The sequence below is a fragment of the Coturnix japonica genome, chromosome 4, assembly GCF_001577835.2.
Source record: "Coturnix japonica isolate 7356 chromosome 4, Coturnix japonica 2.1, whole genome shotgun sequence".
In the NCBI taxonomy this organism is placed as follows: Eukaryota; Metazoa; Chordata; class Aves; order Galliformes; family Phasianidae; genus Coturnix; species Coturnix japonica.
Window position 1 is genome coordinate 36,140,713 of NC_029519.1, and position 19,215 is coordinate 36,159,927.

Here is a 19,215-nt window from a genome sequence, read left to right on the forward strand (position 1 = left end):
CTGTTGAAATATTTTAGTTTTGAAAGGTTCCCAAACAAAGGCAGTCTCAACTATCTTAGACCAGCATAAATAGTAAAAAGGAACCCACAGATTTTCTATAATTAAGTACAGCATACAATGCTGTCAAGGTTTCTTTCCAATGCAGAGCAAATGAACAGTTCCAGATCTTTGCAGATTCATGTTGATTTGAACAGCACAGTATCTTGGCAGTACAAACAACTAGTAGAAACAATTAGAACACAAATGGAAAGGGAACATTTGCAAAGTAATGATGAAAATACTCTATTCGCTCTTCAGAAATGAATTTCCATGAAGACAGAATGTCCATGCAGTTAAAAGGCACAATATTTGCAAAATGGGTGACACAAGTCTATGCCCAAGCTTTCTGTTACCCACGCTGAGTCATCGAGCAGTTTTACTACTGCAATTTCCTTACTTTCTTTTCTACCATTCTTTATCCTAACAAGCAACATTTTCTCCCCCTCCTTCTCCTTCCACCTCCCTACAAACCCTAGTGTACTCTGCATTCCCTCTACCAAATACAAGAAAAAGACACATGGGTTGTGTCCTGTAAAACCAGGAGAGCAGACAAACACAAAACATAAGTAAAAATAGATGCATTTTTTCTGCTGTAGTTATCCTATGTTTACAAAGAGGGGAAGGCTAGTTAGCTAGAGTGATTCCACACTTAATGAGCATGCAAGAACACCTCTCCTGGCTGACTGGCTGGCCAGGCAATTTGTACATGCTCTGTTGCAAGAATCTCCTCAGTCCTCAGTGGCTGGGACAAAAGCTGGTCTTTAGAATGGAGCTGACCTCAAAGTCTCAGTACCTTTTTTTATGGAAACAAATGTGCAGCATGTATATCAGATAACCTTAGGTTTGGCAAATATTATTTAATTTAGAGAATTGCTAATTGTAATGCTCAGCTCTGCACCATACACTTCCTTTCAACAGCCAAAGTGGTTATGTTCGGCCCTTTAATAAAGCAGTACTTTCAGAAAAGATCACATTAAGACATGTTAAACTTATTAAATCCTTCAAATTATTATAGCTTAATACTATTTTTTTTCCCTGCTTAATAACTGGCAGGAGAAATACTGCCATTTTTAACTATTATGTCATGCTGGTTTAAATGATTTGCAAATACAAGGATTACAATCTCAAACAGAGAATTAATAGTGGGAATGTATATATTCTGACTCTTAGCTTAAAGCAGAATTTAAAATAAATACATTCCAAATTACTCAGTACAATCTGTCATTCTTTTTAAGGGTTTAACCAGTTTCACCTAACACAAATCAGGTGATTCAAAGTTGAGAAGCAATTAAACAATGGCTTGGCTGTTTATCATAAAGACAATGGATAATAGCAAATTAACAACTAACTCGTTTTACAGCATGCTGTCTAAAAGCATATAGTCCAGTTTGGTACTGGAATAGGCTCCACAGACAGGTGGTTGAATCGCCATCCCTGGTTGTGTTTAAGAGCCGTTCGGATGTGTTACTCAGGGATATGATTTAGTGCAGGGTTTTTAGAGTTAGGGTACTGGTTAGGCTGCGGTTGGACTTGATGATCTTCAAGGTCTTTTCCAACCTGGGTAATTCTATGATATATACATGAGTTGTTCAGAAAGTGATGCCTCCTATTTATTTCTATGGAAACTACAACTGATAAGAAGATCACAATAACGCTGTTTGATTGAGAAAATTTTCAGCTGCAAAACAGTATTTTTCAGTATGGGAATATAGAAGACATATGCATGTGTGTGTATATATATATATAGTGTATTTTTGGGAAATGCAAAAACAAATGTTAAAAAGCTGTATTAGCATATACCGTAGTGTGCTTGTCTGCCATATTTCTACCATTTCTTGTTATGTGAATCAAAATTCCAGATGTGCTGATTCTGCACTGGGCAGAAATGGCACAAATTCTAAAATGGAGGGTAAAGCACTCCCATTATTTGATCACAGTTATTTCTGGTGCCACTGAAGCAGAAAGTAGAACACTTTACACTACCTAAGATAATGTAATCTTGAGAAAACATTATGTTTAAAGATAAAGTGTTACATACTCCTTGTCTTTCACATGCCACATGCAGATACAAGCAGAAAAGTCTTATATTAGAAAAGAATTGCTTAAATATCACTAGGAAGTACAACAAGCAATGAATTACATATCCAAGTTCTCTTAACCGATCATACCACATTTACTTTCATTCTCCTATCACACTGATGTATACTTATATAGGAAAGACTGGCAGTAGCAGAAGGGCATGCTAGTTTTATCATAATGTTTCTTATTGTAATTATATTTCATGACAACAAAATGATCCATTTATAAAGGAAAAAAATCTTTCTACCAGTCATAGAGCGTTGTTGTTAAGAATGCAGACAATATTGTGACACCAAGGGCACTTCACTTCACATACAGTAGTAAGATTCTAAGTGAAAGCAAATAAAATCACAAAAACCTTGTGTAATTTTTCTGTATATTTCCAAAGGCTAAAATATGAAAGACACAGCAGAATGGCTTTGCAAAAAAAGGTAGAACTAAAAACAATATTTTGTGGAAAATTAAAAAAAAAGAAAACAAAATTTTAAGATTACAAATTTCATGAAGAGTTTCAAGTGACAATTGGATTGAAATGTATTTGAATTCAGCTCAAATGGAAGCTGAAGTGGAAAGTGCTGACATTCTAGATTCCCTATGGCCCAAAAGTTTTGAAACTCCACCTAAGTGTATAGAAGAGACATTTTTCCTTGTTTCTCCTACATTTCTATGTTTTGACAGGATGTAAGACATGTAAATAAGCTGGAGAACATGAAAAAAAAAAAAATCTGGTACACAAATTAAGCAGGAATGGAACAAATTACGCTTTCTTATTTGTTAGATTTCAGTACAGGTTTAGTGGCTGCTCATACCTAGCCTGCAACCTTAGAGAAGGCCTAGGATGAGGTTTTTTGATTTTATTTCATTATAATTTACATAGAATAGCTGCATATATTTAGTGGCATGAAGGCCAGAAGTAGAGGTTTTCATCTGTAGTCAGTCCACATCCACCCAGCTGCAAGAATAAAAGCGACAGGTGAAGGTCTAGAGCACCTGACATTACTGAACTCTGGAGTCAGGTACTCATCCAGGATGAACATTTATCTACTTAAATCTCTTCTGAACTGGAAGAGAACAAAACTGAATTCGTTTTGCGAAATATGAATGAATACCCTGAGAAACAGACCACAGAGGAACAACTGCATCAAACTTATGTGCCTTCCTTCTCCTGTTTTTTGACTGCACTTTACATGGCTGAAAGTATCCAAAAAGATGGAGGATTATTTTGTTGTAAGAAGAACTATTTACTTTGCTAGTTTTCAAGCAAATATATAGATAGATAGATAGACAGATATAGATATATTACCCATTATAATGTACTTCTGCAATGCAGATCGATTGTGTATTCATTTTTAATTTGTATGAACAAACATCAACAACACAACACAATGGACAGCTTTAGCCACAAAGCCTAAGAATAAGCAGGACAACACAGCTCTGAAGTGATCCCTTCCTTTCAACCTGTATTATTCTGTGATTAACCTTTCAAAACCACAGGGCATCCTGTCATGGCATGAATCATAGAAAGCCATGGAGAGTCATGCAAGAAATCAGGTTTTCTCTGAAGTGAGGAATCACAAACATTTCCTCTGCTAGTCCATTTTCTTTTTTTTTTTGCATATGCTATATATAGGTAAATATATATATATTACAGATAGATATAACTTGAGAAGCACACATTTAAGGTTGACTTTGTGTCTTCTATGTCTTCTATGAATTTCATAATAACAAACCGATTTGTGTTTTCTATAAAGAACTTATCATATACCCTGACAATAAAGGCTGTATTTTCCATTCCAGTCAATTGGGAGACAGAAAAAACAAAAAATGCCTTTAGGCATTCCCTGTGATCTCATGAGGGCCTTGGGCCCTCACAAAGGGCAGTGCTTGGTAGGCAAGAAGAGAATTGGCCCCTACAATGTAGTCTGTCCCATTAGAGAATGCCACAGACACCCACGAGGAGCCTTTGTGCCCTAAAAGTAATGCTTTGGACCTGAAAATAAGACTCCAGATTAGAAAAAGTATGCTGCAGGTGATAAAACAGTGGCTTTGGATCTCAAGGATAGGCTCTAGACCCTGAAAATAAGGGTTCAGTGCTAAATAACAAGGTTATGGTCTGTAAAATGGAGACTCTGAATCCCATTAGTATTCTTTCTAGCAACTAAAACTGAGTTTAGATGTTTGGGAGATTGATTTTGCCCTAAAAATTAAAGCTTGTTCCTTAAAAGGAAGTTCTGGACTTCCTATTAAGTCCACTGTAATCCTACAGTGAGGATTCGGACCCTAAGAATGACTCTCTGAACCCCAAACTGAGGCACTGGGCCCTGAAAAAAGGGCTTGGAACCTGAAATTGAGAGACTAGCCATAAGTCTTATTCATATCATTGCTTTTTAGCAGTACGTACATTTGTGAACAACTGTTCTTAAAGATGAAGCACTGGAAGAGTAAAAATCCATCATCTCTGATGAGAGCCTTGAGAACTCACTTAGAATTGCAAGCAATTCTATTGAACCAGACTGATGCATTAGTTTCACAAAAACAAGGTCAAATATCCCATTAGTTCTGTTTTCATTGCTCTTTTTTTTTTTTTTTTGCCTTAATTAATAAGAGTTTTGTTACTTATATACATTATTATATATTTTATTTGTGTCCCTAGCCAGCTGCTTTTCTGTCATTGAGGCCCAGACAAGGCAAAAGGTTCCAACTATATATCCATGCTATAATACTAAGAAAAAAAAATAAATTGTCCTAATAGAGGATAATTACTGAGAACAAGATGAGAAAATAAATTTACAGATGAAACTGGTGACTTGTCTGGCATTGATCTCCATGAAATTAACTCCTGAAGTTTCACTACATTATTTGGTCTTTTTCAACATTTCTTTATCACTTTCTGACTACTTTATTTTTCAGTTTTAAGTATCACAGAATCATAGAATGGCCTGGGTTGAAAAGACCATAAAGATCATCTAGTCTCAGCCCCCCTGTTGTGTGCAGGGTTGCCAGCCACTAGCCCAGACTGCCCAGAGCCACATCCACCCTGGCCTTGAACACCCTCAGGGATGGAGACCATGCCATGAAAGACCAGGCCTTTCATATCCAATCACAGACATAGTATCTCCCTGTGCTCTATTCCAAGGCTTTGCTTTTTTTCCCCCACATAGCACAGTATTCTGCTAGAGGTAGGTTAGAAATCTTCAGATGTTTGATTCCTTTTCCTTTCTTTGAAAAAACAAATGACCGTTTACTTGAAATAACAAGACTTAAAGCTGATCATCTGCTTGTTATAGTTGTTATTTTCATCTGCCCTAGAAGCTGCACATTGCCTTCTAACCCTAAGAACTGTAGTTGGGAGATGATGTGTGTCAATCCATTGTAATGCTAATCCAGAGAAAAGCCAGCTATCAGCTGATCTGACTACAGGAAATGTTTGATGTGACACTGGGCAATCTTTCTCATAAAATGCTATAAATAAAGATAAGCAGGATATCTTAGTCTTTAAAGACCATGACTGGGAATGTCATCAAGATCCATTCTTGTTTTCCCCAGTGACTACAAGAAAGCAAACTATTCAAGTATTTTTATGTATTCTGAAAGCTATTTGCTCATTAGGAATAAAGTGGGAGTAGGCATTATTTATTTTTAGGTTGCGTTGAGGTAGATTAACACTTATTCTCTTCTATGTTTTACTTATGCTTTCTTTCACCAGAAAATGAAAAAAATAACGAAGCAATGATAACCTCTTTTCCCTCCTTAGTAAACAAAAAACCCAAACAGCTGGTTCCTCAGCTCTGTAATATAAGAATCTCACATGTGAATACCAGCACTTTCAGAATTAGGAACACTTGAAAGACACCAAAAGCCTTAGCTAGTAAGACAGACAGGTCAAAAATTCCCAAGTACCTCACAACACTTTACAGTTGGGGTGCCAAAAATAAAATTGTTACCTAAAAAATTCATAGAAATTCAGTAAAATGGTTAAAAATATAATGAAACATGAGGAACTTAGATAAATTTTACATGAAATATGCTTTTCAGAAATATACTGAATTTGAATTTCATACCAGGACTTGCTTGGCACAATGGCTCCACAGAGATGCTGTCCAAACAGAACAGTTAAAAGGTCTAATCATGGAGAAATGTAGTTCCTGGAAAAGCAAAAAAAAAAACAAACACAGGATTGGTATGTCTCCTTGATTGCCAGCCTCACTGCTTCTGACTCTTATATTAAGACTCTATGAAATGTGTTCCAGATTGCTTCAAACTGCCTACAAAACTGAAAGGAAGATATTGTCTCTCTGTGCCTCAGTATCATACCTGTACACTAGTTCATGGCTGTGCCATGAGCCAATGCTGTTTTGTATGTTATTTCACTTATTTAAGTGTATTTCAGACCATTACCTTTGAAGGATATATATATATATATATATACATATATAATTATTTATTTTTTTTTTTAGTTTGGCCATTGTCTTGTTATCAAGTGTTTGAAAAATGTGTTGTTTTTCTTAGAGATATGTCTCTCAGATAAAATTTTCACTGTTGTTGTTTTGTCCCAGAAAACATACAGTTTTGAAAACTACCACAGTTCTTTTTGCCTACCTGTAGCAATAGCTCCCCTTGCACAATTACTGATTGCTCAGGGAGCTACAGGAAAGACTAGCTCCTGATCTCTTGTTGTTCTAACTCACAAGAACTGTGCTAGCTCTTTTTACACACAGCTCCACCGTCCTCGTAACTCATGGTTCTAGGGCAGAACATGCAGCACAAGCAGTCATAACCATTCTCTTCTCAAACGATTTGAGAAATGAAAGAAAAAGCAGGATTGCTGAAGAACTTAAGGTGAAAGAACAAGTGAGATTACTGAGTCAGTCTCTCAGTCTGCTAACAAGGCCATTAAGAGCCTCTCCCCAGAAGACAAATGAACGCCACAGTCAATCTCAGTTTGGTCTTTATGTATACGCAACATGGAATAATAAACCTCATGTGATCGTTCTCCTCCCTGTTCTCCAGAAAAATCAACTGTATGATGAAAACAGGAGATAATTCATGTTGATTTGAGATAATTTTCTTGGGACATGAACAGTTACAATTGTACAGTTATAAAGTTGATGGATAAACAGAGGTTATGTAATAGAAATAAGGTTAATGATAAATGGCCACCAATGTTGAGGCTCACTGTAAAGACAGATGCTCACCGATGTTGAGACTCGCCATAAAACTCTACACAGAAGCAATCTTCTGAAAGAGATCCTGCCCTAGTGGTGGTCAGCCCTTACATGAGATCTAGGAGAGGCGGAGCCAAGATCCACCCCTTCTAGTAGCGCAGCTGAAGTACCTTCACCTGTGCTCCCACAGCTGACTCATCCCTTGCCTCAGATGGTTAATCAGAGGGTAAGGCTGTGATCAACAGTTTCCCATACAGGACATAAAACTGATGGCTCACTAAAAATGTGTGTATTAGCTATCACGTGATATTTGATGGGTACCAGGGACAAGAAACATACACCAGAGCAGCAAGGAAGAAAGCTATTACATCTCCACTGCTCCACAGTTGTTTACTGCTTGGCAGAAATTGGGTAGACTTAGTGCAAAGGCTCTGAGATCAGTGCATACTGTCCAACAGCTGCCATGGAGCTGCTATGTTTCATAAGTTGCTCCAGTGGTTGTATTGCAAGGCAAAAAGGTAACAGCAGATGTAGAGAATAGCACAGACATAATGAATAATGCTAAACAAGAGGGAAAAATGAGAAGAAGGCAACACACATTGTTCCTGGTAACTCATTTTTTCTAACCTTGCAAATCTCCGGTAGATCGAAAGATCTTATGTGCTGGAAAAATACAGCAATTGCTTACTATGTTTGAGTATTTTGTAAACGAAAATATTTTTTTTCTGTGCATAAAATGGATGTTTACACACATTTTCTGTCACATGTCTGTACAGTTATGAAGATAAATATGTTTTTTATAGTTAGACATTTCATCTTCAAGGTGACATATTGAATATATAGTCATATATATTATTTCAAGTTTTATCTCCTTAAGAAAACTTTCCATGAAAAAAAAATATATATATATCTCTATTTATTTATTTTTTAAACACTTGATCAATATTTTACTAACATATGCAGTTACTTTCACGACAGTCAATGTGGTTTTACCTGAATTCTGGCAGGGTAGGCAAGTGCATTCATTACTGCCTTTTTCTGTTATCTTTTTCAAAGACAGAAATTAATTCATCTGTAGGGCTACATGCTCTTTTTAAAAAATAGTTCTGATCTTTATATAGTAATGTAATTCAAATTAGTACCTAATTCTCTAAAGTCCATAATTTAGGACAGCGCAGAATCTACTGCAGCAACTAATTAAACACTTACTGTAAGGTTAAGTTTTTCATTAAATCAATAGGCCCCTAGTGTCAGTTACAAAGCCCTAATTACTATGCTGTAAATTTAGATTGAATTTGAATTAAGGACTGATTTCAATCTAACCACAGCATGTAAATATTGTAAATTACCAGAATTACAGTTCAATGAAATTGAATGGATTTCACTTTAGATAAACAATATGCAAATGAGGCAAAAAAACCCACAAACTGCAGAAATTTCACAAACATCTGCACGAGAGTCTGGTATGTGCAGTACACAGTATAATGCTTCGGGAAAGCAAATGTCACAACTTCGGAATGCTGCCATGATTTACTCTAAAATGTTTTAAATATTTCATTATCTGTTCCAAATTTGAATAAATTTAATCTCTCCCAAGTGATCAAATAAAATGATGGCTAATGTGCCCACTTACTGTGTTGCTTTAGTTTGATGACTGCATTGTTGTGCTAAAGCACAGTATGAAATCAGGTTAGCAGGTTATAACTTGCAGGGGAAAAAATAATAATAATAAAATAAATAAATAAATAAATAAAAACAGAGCTAGAAAACACAAAACAACCTATTTTCAAGGCATGAATTGTGTGCTTTGAAGATCCAATAAAAAAAAAAAAAAGTAAAAATTACAGACAATAGCACTCTAATCAAACAAGTGCAAAACTGAAAATAATTGGAAGTTTGTGGACTTTCATTCAGCTTCAAAAAAGCAGTGCATCCACAGGATATTAATAAAATTGGGCAATATTCTAGGTTACATAGAAAAGGGAAAAGACAGAAAATGCCTGTGTTGATATTCACACTTACAGTTATGACAAGCTTTTTACTCATCCAATTACATTATTTTAACATACAGCACCAAAGACAAAGTTTGTATCCTTAACATATCCTTTCACAGTTAATCAAAACAACTTCTATTTTTTTTTTTTTACATTTTGTTCCTTATCAGTTCAGCTATCCCAGAAAGGAAATCAGACAGCAGATTAAAAGAAGTTGAGTTATAAATAACAAATATTATATACTTCATATTGCCATGAAGGCACTGAAATGAGACGGACCACAGATTTATCTTATTTTTTTTTTCCTTTTCTTTTGCTTTATAAGTGAGGAATGTAAAATGAACAACAGCTGAGCATGGTAGGCAAAGGTAGTAAGTAATTCACTACATTTGCCCTGTGTAGACATTTCATATTAGGAAAATAAACCATTCTCAGAGTGTGCTCATCTTAACCAGCCTAGTGGAATGTTATATTACTGACTGAAGTGAATGATTTTTCACTGAAGTGTGGAGATTTGCACAAGTGGGATCCATGGGCCAAGCTGCAAAAAACCACTAAGTAGATAAGAAAAAATGATGCATGACACTTTCTAAATTAGAAAATGTGGTATGTTTATATTACTTATGGCCTGTACAGTCTGTTGCTAAATGTAGGAAATGGGTAGAACGGAGATGGAATTACTTTGTAATTGTCCGTCAAGCATCACAAGGAGAGCTCTTTTTGTAACAGCCCTCCACCTTCATGTTGAATGCTTAATTTAGGTGGGAGAAGATATTCACAGTTGAGATTCTTCTCTGGGTCCCTGGCTGTAAAGTATGCCATGCTTAATCCTTGTGTCTGGGATAACTATTTTCACAGGACTTTGCTTGACAAATACTAACGACTGATGAAATAAATGATTACCTGTACAGAGTGACAGAAGTGGTAGATGGAAAACCTGTTTTTACTCATTTTCAGTTCTGGAATTGTTAAGGTGAAAGTGCTGGTAGGAAGTTATGAAATTGCAGAAAATTCTAAGGCATTTTCTAAGGTTGTTTGTTGAGAAAATCTGATTCATGTAATTTGTTTTCCATGAAAAATGTATATTTAAACAGGGTGATCTTCAGAATGAGTAGCTAACAGCTAATGCTATGAGCTTATACGTTAACAACCTATCAGAGCTTTTTCCTGTAAAGGAAACATTTTAAAAGCAGTCTTCTGGGGTAACTGAAGACTCCTTTTAGACAGTGAGTTTTCGCTGGAGTTTGGATTCTAATCTTACATGGTTTAAAATTTCATGGCAGTTCAAGAGCAGCTCATTCACAAGTCTCAGCCTCTTGAAAACCTGTTCTGCCAGTCTGCATGGAGAAAAATTCATGATTTTATCTTGGCTTAAGGAACAGCAAAATTAATTTGAAAATGTTATTTTTGTTATTCTCCCTAAAGTCACAGCTGTTAGGAAGCCCGTTGTTCACATCGGTAATGGAAGGCTGGCTTTTCTGCACACAAATTTTGGCTCACGTTTGTCCAAGTGATATGGAGAACATACAGCAAGTTTCGCAAGCAGTGGTTTGGGCTTCTACATGCACAGTCATCAGGTCACACAGAGCATGGGCAAACATTTGCTCTCCTAAAATTATGTCCACGATAGCAAAGTAACTGCTTAATGGGGTGTCTGATGTTTGCCTTGCCATCATATTCTGGTAGGAGTACACATGATGTACAAGTATCAAATAGTAGAATTAGTACTGTATAGTGCAAATCCAAAACAAAAAAAAAAAAAAAAAGAGAGAGAGAGAGAGAGAGAGAGAGAGAGAGAGAGAGAGAGAGAGAGAAATCTATCATACTGTATAGAAGAGAAGTGTGGGATTAAAAAGGAGGAATTGTGAACTGAAAGCATTCCACCATGAGATGATAGAGAACAGTAAGTAAAGCCTTCTCTTTTACAAGATGAAAACCTGACCCTGTTTCTAATTGTACATCATACTAACTCTGTTAGTCTCTTGCAGAAAAGGTTTGGGGGGTACAGAACTGGACACTACTCCAGCTCCAGCCTTACAAGAAATGAATACAGATGAACGATCACTCCATTTAACCTGCTGGTTATGCTTCTGCTAATGCTAGTACATAGTAAACCTTATTTGCTGCATGGATAAAAAACCAAACCTGTTATCTGAGAAGTTGTGATTAATGGCCATTTATTTAGTTGTGGAAAAAATGGACAGGTGACAACAGTAAAGACTGAGGCTTGTTTCATTTAACATGCACATGATTTTAGTTAGCAGTAAAAATCAATCCCATATTTTTTTTTAGAGTAGGAGTCCAGTATTTTTTTATTATTCAGTAATGGAATACAGAAATATCTACTGCTAACAGCTAGACCATTATTTTTACCATTACAAAGTGAACTGATTACATTTTATGAAAACAAATAAACAACAAAAAAAAGACTAGCTCAAAATTAGAATCTTCCACGAAGAGAAAGCATATAAAGAAATCAACAATCATTACTGAAAATACTGAAAGACAGCACGTTCATAATGGCTTTAGAAAGCTATTTAATAGTAGTGCTGCTTTAAAAAAAAAAAGCAAGCAAGCACCCAGCAGTCTGAGACAAAGGTAGCAAAAGAAACACTATTTTCTGTAATGCGTTTTATAGTAACTATGAATTTGAATTATAATATACTTTAGGATAGACATTAATTGAGACTACAGCCAACTGATGCTCTTTTCTGTCAGCTTTGGGTTATCTACACATTTTAAGATTTAACTTCACTACATGCAAAATCTAGAAAAGAGAAGTGTGCATAAAAATATACAGGGCATTACTTATTTATATGTAAAACCTTTATTCTATTTTGTTATTTTAGATTAAATCTTGTTTCAATTCTATTCTCTCAGGGAAGCACTAACAGTTTGAGCTCAGCGTGAAAGCCATCAAACACTTGAGCTGAAATTTAGATTGGGCAATTTTGCCTGGTGAAGTAGAAAAGGACATGTGGAATGGCAAAGAACAGAATGGCTTATGGAAAGGCAGATGTTTTAATAACTTGTTGTCTAGTGGGAGCCTGAAATACCTAAATTTAAACACTGCAATACAGTAAAGGGTGTTGGTGCTGGGGAGGGTGTATTCCTTTACCCCAAGGATCTGTGTTGATGTACATATGTAATATGTGAAGATTTTAACACAAAATTTAATGTACAATTGAAATCAGAATAAATTGAAATGTGTTAAAAGAAATTAATGCAGAATGCAAATTTTTGGTCAGGTCTGTGTTGCAAAATAGAGCAAGTCAGAGACCAGTCAGTTTTCTATCCAGAGTTCTGATATGGGCTTGTGCCTTCATGTGAGTGGGCCGATTAGGTATTTGAGATTTCTCACCTTCTAAGATCTCTTTGTTTCAACATATCAATCTCATGTTAATTCACTCTGGGTTTTAAATTATCCTTAAGCACACTGTTGGAAATACGCAATAAATTTATTTAGGAAACTGTCCAAAGAGAACCTACAAGCCTCCTAGGTTAATTTCTCTACAGAGCAGAAAGAAATCTCAGAATGCCTGGAAATTGAGAGTTAACTCTAATTTGCTCTAGCTGCATAATTTACAATCTGGCAGAATTAAGATGACAAGGAAAGGAAAATTTTATGAATAAGCCTTCCCATATGTTCATGAACAACTGGGTGCTATCATAGAACAATGAAGGCCTTGTCACTTGACTTCTGGAGACATGATACCACTAGTTACGTTTTGTTTGGGGACACAAAACTCCTAATTGATGTCACCTTTCACATTTGCCATCTGAGATTCTGCATATCTGATTTCTACCAATGTGACATGTTTTATTATGGATAAAAAACATAAAAAATAAAACGAAAGCAATTTAAAAGTATACCTTATGGTAAAGGTATTTTTTACAGTTTAGCAGATACACATACATATTAAATAAACAAACAAATGAAAATGCTCCTATAGAAGAGGGAACAAGTGAAACTGGGAGTAATATTTCATGAAAATGAGTGACCTTTAAATCGTTAGAATGATTTTAGTCTGACTGAACTATAGTCAGTTTTGTAATAGTATTGACTCAACATCAATTAGAGGATGGAGGCAACAAAAATCTGCATAAATGACAATTGAATAGTCTTGCTAATTTTTATATCCACACACTTTCAGTGACATTTTAAATTTTCTTTTAGGGAGTAGATTCTCTGTGTTAGAAGGGCCTGTTGGTTGAAGAAGTAATGAAAACTGTGTACACGTAGTGTGATATGGTGACACAGAGATATTGCTTCTGGATGCCCTTAAGCTAGATACTACTGAAGGCTAAAGTAAAGAATTAGGAAGATATATATATAAAAAAAAAAAAAAAATATATATATATATATATATATATATTTTTTTCAACATTCCTATTTAGGTCTCTTGAACTGAGCAGACAGAGGTGGTATGTCAGGCAAGGCAGGCTTCAAATCTGGCCATTCATGTTCTTAAAATACTGTATGTAATAGAAGGCAAATGTTAGAGCTTACACAGAAATCAAACTAGAAGGGCAAAAATGTGACACTGGGCTGGAACATATCAAAATGCGAAACCCACACAAGCAGAGAACAAGTGCCAGAAGAAACTCAAGATGGGGTCATTCACATCTTACATAATCTGAGTCAATCCTAGATCATTAATCTTGCTCTAGAAGTAAGGAATTAGCATAAATCATGTATCAAATCCAGGCTCTTCCCATGCCTTTGTTCAAGAGCATAGAGCAAACATGATTCTTAAAGGTGCTTTAAAATTTTTCTGTAAAATCTTTCTGTAAACAGATCAATCACTTTGTGTTCCATTGTTGACAACAGAAAAAGCAGCCCAGAATCTTTGCTTGCTGCCGAGCAGGAAATGAGCTGCTGCTGAAAAAGAAAAAATCTGTACCTCAGAGCTTCATTCCTTTTTAAACCAGCTTTGGTTGAACGAGATCTGGATGGCAAGATTCCTTTAAACCTTTGTTTTAAGAAAAGCATACAGCATTGTTAATCAATTCATAACAATCTGAAGGAAGGTATTTTGCAGCAAGCATAATTAAAAGCAGCTTAGTTAAGCCAGCTCTGAAATAGTTAGGACTGCATTTGGGACCTGCTTGAATAACATCTGCCCCACTTATCCTCGATTTCAATTGAATATTCGCAGTGCAAGTGTTGCCTATATCATCAATGTCAAAAACTAAAAAGTCTTATCTTCAACTTTCATTCCAGTGCTTCAAAAGAGCTTTGAATTTGCATCTTACTCTAGGGAAGATGTAGTTTAAAAACATTTTTGCCCAGCTCGCTCCATTAATTTCTGAAGAAAATGCACCTACTGCTGTGAATATGACAGTTCTCAACCTTGGTGTTTTTACAGGATGTCCCTCCCTAGGGAACGACCAACACCATTCTGACTTACCCTGCTGGAACTGCACCTCCTGCTGGGTAATCAGCTGCCGCAGCACTAAGGGAGAGACCTCAGTATGATTAACTGAATGCCCCTTGTGAATGCTAAGGAAAAAGAGAGCAGCAAGTTTTCTAGGGGGAGAAAGTGCTCTCAGTAATCACCTTTTTTTCAAGTCGAGCAGCTAATTTACAGTTGCATAGAGTTGCTCAATTACCAGCAGCATTTAGTATTTTGTATACCTCAGTGAGCTTTAACTTAAAATAATATTCATCACAACTATCAAATTTATTTTTCTCCAAATGATTTCTGTGAGTTAAGAAAAAAAATTCATTTTGTAATGATTATCTGACTCAGGTAAAGCTGGTTTGCTATTACTCTAGGCCAAAGCCACTGACAAGGGCACAAAAAGGATTATTTTTCAGCAGTTTTCAGCCCAGGAAAATCAGAAGATAATGACATCTATGATGCAGAATGATCCTGACCTAAAGCTCTCCTCATTGTTAATGTTTCTCACATATCAAACATGCTTCAGTGGTGAAAAATATGCTACAGCCATCTTCCAAGCATCAAGAAAAATTTTTTTTCTTTACTCAGACTTCATGTATTTAGTCAATGGATAGCATTCCCAATCAAGTCCCTGAGCCTTCTCCTTTCCCAACCTGCACTACCGCATGGAGAAAAGATACTTAAATATCTCTGTATTCCCACTAAAACAAAATAATTAACCTCAAAGGCCAAACATGAAAGATGTCAAAGAAAATTAGAGCTACCCTGCCAAACAGCAAAAGAAGCAAAAGTTCACTGCCATTTACAACTGTTCAGATTAAAAGTAGATTCTTCTCATTATCAACAGAAAAGCATGTGGACTTTCAAATTTAATCTGCAGTTGAATTTATTGTTGGAATTTATATACCATGACATTTTAAGTGAATCATTTTTGGTTTAAGAGATTTTCAGTCATTAGTTAAAAGAAAAACTCATTTTCATTTTAGAGGTGTTAATCAATAATTTAGATACCTTTTGCATTATATCCATCTTATACTTAAATACATAATTTAGTCATGAATATCAGCACTGTGTAGCAGGGACATTCTCCATCCTGTCACTGGATTTCTTTCAGCCAAAAGCTGTAGAATTTTAAATTTTCACATGGTTTTTGAAGGTGCTATACTATGGTGACTGTCATCAAATCCATCTGACATTCAGTGAGGAACTGAACTTTGAGGTGCCTGAGCTACTGAAGCTTCTGCTTTGAATGTGGAGAAAATGAGGTACATAGCAATGAAGAAAAATATACAAGGTATTCTGAAATTCAGCTAGGACCAGAAAGCACTCTTTCATAACTCCTCCAGAACACTCTAACAAAGATATAATGTTTATAAACAGAACTTTTTAGCGTCACAACATTTCAGAATTACCTCCTTAAATGTAGTTATTGTAAACAAGGCTCAAGATCTCACTACAGAAGCTTAACTAAAAGAGCACCTCCCCTACTAGCAGGTTATTTGTGCAAGAAGAAATTAGTTTTGAAAATGCCGTGAATTGCTGTTACAACTTTTCTTCTTTGACTAGCCAAAACTATCCCTTTATGAGTATACTTCCGCTCACACAGTGAATCTATATGCCAATGTGCTAAGACTTTTAAAATCATCATCTGTCAGGCTGTGATGTAGAGCTGATGGCTGCAGTTCTAATGATAAAGAGATTTAAGTTGTAATGGAGGCTTTTCAAGATCTATTACAACATCACTTCTAGAAGAAACAATGACATTCTGTAGGAAGATTACTTTAAAGAGTTGGTGAGCATTTTATTTCTTCAAGTATTAAGGAATCCGTTCATCCAGTTTTTATGTACTGTATTACTATTTGCACAGCACTCCAGCAGGATAGTCAGATGCTGGTCAACAATAGCATTATAAATAATAAGAAAAAATAAAGGATTCTACCAAAAATTTTATGATAACTGATGCTACAGATATAGTTCTTAGAATAAGAACTACAGAAATACCCTCTAAGGTGTGCAAAACAGGTTACCACAATTGAAACTAATTGAGTAATATCCAAGAAGTCATCCAATGAAAAGATTTCCACCAGACTAAGACAGGTGTGTTATAAATAAACAACATACAACTTCAATGGATTTGTAAAGTGCTGCTTTGTTTATAATATACCAGATTTTCTACAGTGGGTGGCAAAGAGTTACTGAAGGTCACATATGTTTGATGTGACTGAGCTCAGTCCAGAAAGTTAACCTGAGTTTCAGTTATGCAGAAGAATGTGTCCCTTGCAAAGTATTTTTACTGCGCGATCGGTAAAACATAGCTTCTTTCCACCCTGTTGTTTTCCATGTGCTATGAAGATAGCATTTTATCCTTCAAAAATTTTGTTTTCAGTCTTTCTTTACCACACTCCACAATATACACAAAAATACTTGATGATAGGTTGCAACTGTCTGTAGCCTGACATAATGATGAACGCTACCCTGTTCTTTCCTCCTCTCTGCCATCCATACAACTGTCTCGCTTTGGCCAGTATGCCTCATTCATTCCTTCAGCTATCTCAGATGTTCAGTTCTCTGTAACTTCTTCAGTATTCAGTCTAATATGCTTCAGGTAATGTAGACATTGAGTAGATACAGAAAGAAGGCAGAGATGGGGATATGACATACCTTTTCCTAGTTCCTGTACAGCTGATTAACCCAATAGGTAGAACAGAGTCAGACTCTGATGCTTTGGTGACCCTCCTGGAGCTCAACAACCCCACACACCTTGATACATAACAATCCAGCTTGACTTAAAAAAGCTTTTTGTTGTATCCTGTACTGTTCATACATGAAAATTTGATAAAGAGAAGGTCAGAGTAATGTCTGCTAGTTATTACATGTAAGGGCTTACAGAGGAGTACCACATACACCATGGTGTAGATTTACTGGACTGTGATACTGAAAACTAACTTCTTTTCTAAAAGTATTGCTAAGCCTCATCTTCTGACAGCAGGCTGCATTATAAACTGTTATGTTAATAACTACTATATGAATTATTAAAACAATAACATGAAGTCTAACTGATGCTGCTTGGAAGTGGATATTGGACTAGGGCCATATACACTGTAGTTTTCATTTCCGAACTAGGTAGAAACCAAAGCAGATAGGCTTTATTTTGTTACTGTTAAACTGAGCACATTTCCTAAAAGCAGTCATTAATTCACTCCTCATGTCTTGTTGGTTTACCTTTCCCAAACCTAAAAGATGTCTTCCATTTCTCTTTCTATCTTCCTGTCTCACCCTCCCCTTGCATTATTGTGTGTTTGATGTTTCTTATCTGTCCAATCCAAATTCTTAAATCTTTTCTATCTGGAAACTTCCTCACACAAAATGATCTCAGTCAATGAAAATTATGTTACTAAGACCTGATTCATCATTCTGCCCCAGTCGCAATTCCTTATTTCTGGTGACCACTATAAATTCTCTACTGGTTTTTAATTTTTTCTCTTATTTATGTCTATACAAGCTTTATCATCTGGTGTTCATTTGGGTTTCACCACTCAGATATAAATTTCCACTGAACTTCCTATACGAGACATCCTCACAGAAACAGTACACAAAGTTACTGTTGTGCAGTAAATAAAATTGCTGTTCAGAACTCATTCACTACAGTGTTCATGGAAAACTACTGGAAGATAATGGGCAAACAGGTAACTGGTCATGCACTTTTTAAACAGTAAAATTTAAGACAGTAATTTCACTAGCTTGTGATTTCAGTCAAAACATCCTCTGCCAGATGTATTTTAGCATTAGTTTAAGCTTTCTGCTGTATGGACTACTCTCACTCTGATTTTGGATAAGTCGTACCAGCGATAAATCTTGCAACTTGCAGAGATCACTAAACACTGCTGCATTACACAAATTAACAATATATGCATGATAGGCAAGTTGAGGAAAAGATGTTAAGACAGATGCCAGCTGCATAATCAAGGAGCAATTATTAATGCTTGGAGACAATAATTGTACTTGTAGACATGAGTAAATAACAATTATTTCACAATGGTTATTATAATGTGTCAATAAAAATAAATAAATAAATAAATAAAAGGAAATAAAATTGAGCTTCCTACCAAAAGGGTAAGTGGAAGTACTGACAACCTGGCAGAACAGTAAAATAAATGCATTTCTTATTAATAGATAAACTTACTCCCCCACCAAATGAGTATATCCTAAAAGAAAGTCATGTTACTTACATTGTCACCTTAATAAACCTGAAAATAAATAAATAAATGCATAAAAACTCATCTATTTGACAACTTCTTTCAATGGAATGTCCAAAAATATCTGGGTCCTACAAATCATGATGGAAATTAAATGATCACTTTCTCTTCCTGCTAGATCTAGAAACATAACATAAGCTGCCAGTTGTCAGTCATGTCAGGGTCAGCCAAAAGCCAGCTGACCTACTCTGAGATCTCCATTAATTTTTAAAAAGTGTTTACTGATTGCCATAAAATGGATTTTAAAAAGCATCAGTGAGCAGCTGAGGATAAACAC

General features: G+C 35.6%; 1 protein-coding gene across 1 annotated transcript in view; it reads right to left on the reverse strand.

Annotated features, from left to right (window-relative positions):
• Positions 1–19,215, reverse strand: part of TENM3 (teneurin transmembrane protein 3) — a 968,340-nt gene that overhangs the window by 678,662 nt on the left and 270,463 nt on the right. The window contains 1 exon segment of the mRNA XM_032444361.1: positions 6,180–6,263. The gene's annotated coding sequence lies outside the window, so the exon portion shown is untranslated.